This window comes from Quercus lobata, chromosome 3, assembly GCF_001633185.2.
Source record: "Quercus lobata isolate SW786 chromosome 3, ValleyOak3.0 Primary Assembly, whole genome shotgun sequence".
NCBI classification, from domain to species: Eukaryota; Viridiplantae; Streptophyta; class Magnoliopsida; order Fagales; family Fagaceae; genus Quercus; species Quercus lobata.
The window spans coordinates 10,306,848-10,312,047 of record NC_044906.1 but is presented as its reverse complement, the minus strand read 5'-3'; positions in this window follow the sequence as shown (position 1 = coordinate 10,312,047).

Below are 5,200 nucleotides of genomic sequence, written 5' to 3'. Positions count from 1 at the left end.
TTGGACAGAACCAAGGTCTGCATTGGTCCTCGGACTCAACCTGATGGGGGAAACCAGTACAGAAAGAAAAATCGCGTAAGTCTTGGACAGAACCAAGGTCTTGCATGTCCTCGAGACTCAAGCCTATTGGGGAAACAAGTACAGAAAAAGAAAAAATCGCGCAAGTCTTGACAGAACCAAGGTTCTTGCATGGTTCCTCGACTCAAGCTATGGGAAACCAAGTTACAGAAAAGAAAAATCGCGGTAAGTCTTGGACAGAACCAAGGTCTTGCATGGTCCTCGGACTCCAAGCCTAATTGGGAAAAACCCAAGTACGGAAACAGTAAAATCGCGTAAGTCTTGGACAGAACCAAGGTCTTGCATGGTCCTGGGACTCAAGCCTATGGGGAAACCAAGTACGAAAAGTAAAATCGCGTAAGTCTTGGACAGAACCAAGGTCTTGCATGGTCCTAGGACTCAAGCCTATGGGAAAACCAAGTACGAAAAGAAAAATCGCGTAAGTCTTGGACAGAACCAAGGTCTTGCATGGTCCTCGGACTCAAGCCTATGGGGAAACCAAGTACAAAAAGAAAAATCGCGTAAGTCTTGGACAGAAACAAGGTCTTGCATGGTCCTCGGACTCAAGCCTATGGGGAAACCAAGTACAAAAAGAAAAATCGCGTAAGTCTTGGACAGAAACAAGGTCTTGCATGGTCCTCGGACTCAAGCCTATGGGGAAACCAAGTACGAAAAGTAAAATCGCGTAACTCTTGGACAGAACCAAGTTCTTGCATGGTCCTCGGACTCAAGCCTATGGGGAAACCAAGTACAAAAAGAAAAATCGCGTAAGTCTTGGACATAACCAAGGTCTTGCATGGTCCTCGGACTCAAGCCTATGGGGAAACCAAGTATAGAAAAGAAAAATCGCGTAAGTCTTGGACAGAACCAAGGTCTTGCATGGTCCTCGGACTCAAGCCTATGGGAAAACCAAGTACGAAAAGTAAAATCACGTAAGTCTTGGACAGAACCAAGGTCTTACATGGTCCTCGGACTCAAGCCTATGGGGAAACCAAGTACGAAAAAGTAAAATCGCGTTAAAGTCTTGGACAGAACCAAGGTCTTGCATGGTCCTCGGACTCAAGCCTATGGGAAAACCAAGTACGAAAAGTAAGATCGCGTAAGTCTTGGACAGAACCAAGGTCTTGCATGGTCCTCGGACTCAAGCCTATGGGGAAACCAAGTATAGAAAAGAAAAATCGCGTAAGTCTTGGACAGAACCAAAGTCTTGCATGGTCCTCGGACTCAAGCCTATGGGGAAACCAAGTACAGAAAAGAAAAATCGCGTAAGTCTTGGACAGAACCAAGGTCTTGCATGGTCCTCGGACTCAAGCCTATGGGGAAACCAAGTACAGAAAAGAAAAATCGCGTAAGTCTTGGACAGAACCAAGGTCTTGCATGGTCCTCGGACTCAAGCCTATGGGGAAACTATTACTTGTGACAGATCGGGAGATTATCGCTTAAAGGAAATCATTTCTATGCGCTGCACACATCCATCGAGAGTCATATCTGCATCATTGCAAGTATTTAAAGTAAAACGCTACTGGCATACATCCATAGAGAGCCAAACTAACATTCCAGATAAATATTTCGAGTACACTGGAAAGAGAGGTCCTTACAAAAAATGGAAAAACAGGACGGCTCTCATAAAAAATAAAAAAATAAAAAAAAAGAAAAAAAAAAAGAAAAAGAAAGAAAGAGTACAAAAAACAAAAGCCTAAAAGACTAAGCCTCAACAGGGGGATCTTCCTTCTGCTCGGGCTGAGGAGGAGAAGCCTCAACGACTGAGTCTACGGCGGGACTCTTCGTTATCTCAGGCACAAGGGCGGTATCAGGCGCTGCCAAATCCTGCTCTGAAGTCACTTGGGCATCATCAGGATTCGCTCGGATCTCCTGAGGGTAGAAGATGTTCTCGGGCAGTCTTAGTGCCGAATCCGCAGGAACTCCTGCAGCATCGAGAGCATGAGCCCAGGAGATACTGCAGTAATCCCTGCACACCTCGGGGACCTCCTCTGATAGCCTGGCCTCCGTCTCCTCAGCCCCAAGCTGGCGAGCAGCATTCTTCTCAGCCTCTGTAGCCTCTCGGATCAGCTGAGCCTCCTCTTTGACCCTTCTCAGTTCATCCTCGACCTTTTGCAAGGCAGTTTTGAGATCCTGCACTGCCTGCTTCTCGGTGACAAGGTTGAGTTGCGTCGAGTATAGCTCCTTGCGCTGGTCCTCCGCCTGGGTCTCGGCGCTCTTCAGACCAGATTCTGCACTCTTGCGCCGGTGCTCCGACTCCTTGAACTCGTTCGTGAGTATAAGGTGATCGTGCCTGAGGGACCCCAAGGTCTTCTCCACCTCCGTCCGAGCCTGGATCTCGACCTCAGTCCGATTACGTTCACTCCGGCAGAATTCCTCAGCCACAAATACCTGCTGAGTAATCTACAGACAAAACCAAAATGCTTTAAAAATATCTAACGAGATCAAAAGAGTTAATGAAACAGTAGAAGGATCACTTACCATCGCGAGATCCCTTTTAAGGGATAGGAAGATCTCGGACTGAGAGAAACGCCTGTAAGCCTCCATGTCCCGAGGAAGGAGCAGGGGCTGCTCTAAGGCCTCAGCCACGTACCCAGCTCGGCCGCGGTTGTACTCTCTGATCGAGGCATTGTAAGGGATTGCAACCCCCTCCAACTCCAATTTGGGGCTCCATACACGCGGAGTAACACGTACATCCGCAAGGCTCTCCTCGTCCCTACTCTCCGAGGAATTGCCCCTTCTGCTCCTTGGAGCCCGAGCAGTCTTCTGCTGCTTGGTGGGCTGAGCAGCCACCTCACCCTCCTCAGGGGTGTCAACCGGTCTCTTCTTCTTCAGGTCCGGATTGACCTTGAGACCAGGTTCCAAAGTTCCTTGAGGGACCACGGGAGGAAGGGCCTTGGCTTGTGGTGGAGGTGGTCCCTTCGATGATTGGCCTTTCCCTCTGGAACCCAACAGCTCCTTCAGAGATTTTCCCTTTCCTGCCATGGGCTCCGTCTCTTCGTCCGAAGTATCGTCCGAGCAGATAACAAGGGAAGGAGCACCAACTGCCGAATGTCGATCCCGCTCTCCTTCGGGATCGGAAAATTCCGCTAAGGGGGATTGCTGGACTTCCTCCTCAAAATGGAACTCGTCTATCTCTTCCTCAAGAGAGAGACGAGACGACTCAGCTTCTTCTTCAACTTGAACGGCAACGCCAGGCTCGTCTGGCGGAGGTAACTGCTCTGCCAAGTAGGGATTTCTAACACCGGGCAACACAACTGGCGGTAAATCGTGGTCGGCTAGGAACCCGTCCTTGGACACGTCAATCCTGGCCAGCCTCGGACTGCCAGCCCTTATAGCGTGACCGATCGCCTGGAAAGAGCTGCTTAAAGGTTGATAGCCCAAAACTAGATGAGCCGCACGCAACTGTCCATCCTCGGAAACGTAAATCTCCGACCTAAGAAGGTAGTTCAACGCTGGCACGTTCACAAGGCTAAGCCGAGGAGCTACGTGAGATTTATCTGCAAACAACTAAGAAGAGTGGGGTTAGTTCAAGAAATCTACCAGTTATGAGGAAAGCAGTAAAAATAAACCCTCAACACTAATTCCTCTCCTAACAAGGACCGATCCTAAAGGACGCCGCACCTGGGTTTCCTGCCCGAGTTGGACAATGAATACCGTCGAACCACTCCCCAGAAGCAATGAGGAAGTCATTCTTCACGGTCTTATTGGATACCGGGAGACAAGAGATCAACCTAACGTCCTCGTTTCGGGATTTAAGATAATACCCCTCATCCCCGAAGCGGTGACACTCGTACAGATAGGCCACATCGTGCCAAGTAAGGCCTAGGTTCATCCGCTCATCTAGGACATCTACACAGCCTAATATCTTGAACATATTTGGGGCACACTGTTGCGGCGCCAACCTATGGTTGAACAAGTATTCCCTGGTAATCCTACGCATGGGAAGTGTCATCCCTCCCTCTATGAAAGCAATCATGGGAATGACAACTTCTCCCAGACGTTTATCTGTCACTATTCCTTCAAGAGGACAGTACCGCAGCCCAACCCCCGGGGGGATGCGGTATTTAGCCCTAAAGACCTCCATAGCGGCCGGAGTATTTACTAGTTTCTCGAACCTACCCATCTGAACTGAACTGGGAAACGAAAGTAAAGACTGAGCAGAAAAGAAGGGTCCGAGGAGAGAATTGAAACGACGAGATGAGCGAAATGTACTGGTACCTTCACAAAACGCTTGATGGGATGCCTGGAAATCACTTGTAGATGAGACGTTTCGCAGAAAATGGTCACGGCGGCGTAAAGGGCGCAAGTGCTTGTATGTCTCTGGGTTTCGCTGTAGATCTCTGGAGCCCTTTGAGGTTTATGAAACGCAGATAAAAGAAGGAACTGAACCCCCCTCTGACGCCTTATATAGTCAGGAGGAGAGAGAGGAAATCACTCCTGCCTAAAAATACGCGAATGGACGATGGTCGTTCGATCCGCGCCACACCGTTGGATGAAGGGAACATAACGCCTCCGGAAATTAATGGCCACGCCTCGAAAATTGTGGCACGTCAAAGGTCACGATCTGCACACGCGCCCCAGGTCCTCCTTATCCCTATCCACTCATTAACATCAAAACCCCGCTTTTCTCCTCGGAAGGAGATAAAAACCGGAGTTTTGAGGGGCTATTGTAGGGCCCGGCCCAAAAATAATGGGCCACTCCAAATCCAGGCCCATCCGAGGAGCGTCCTTTCCGAGGAGAGGCCACACATGAAGCGTTACTCAATCCCAGCAACGCCCAGGAAGCCTGTCCGAGGAGAAACTCCTCCTCGGACATCACGAAGCCCAAACCAAGAGCCATCCCCAGCCAATTCAGTTCACCCTCCAGACATATAAAATGAATAAAATCCAAAATATCCCTCGAAAAGCTACCACCACATTAATTGCGCCCCAACCAACCTCTTGGCCGCATTAATGAGGAAAAGACCCCTGAACAGTACCGCCTTGGCCTCTGCAACTCACAAAGGGAGTGGTGAGGGCGGCTGATGGGACAGGCGCTCAAGTGGATGCTTAGATGATCAACAGGTGTAAGGTTTAGATGAAAGAAGGAGAGCTATATAATGTAATGCAGTCCCCCAAAGAAAGGGACGGAAAAAACTGT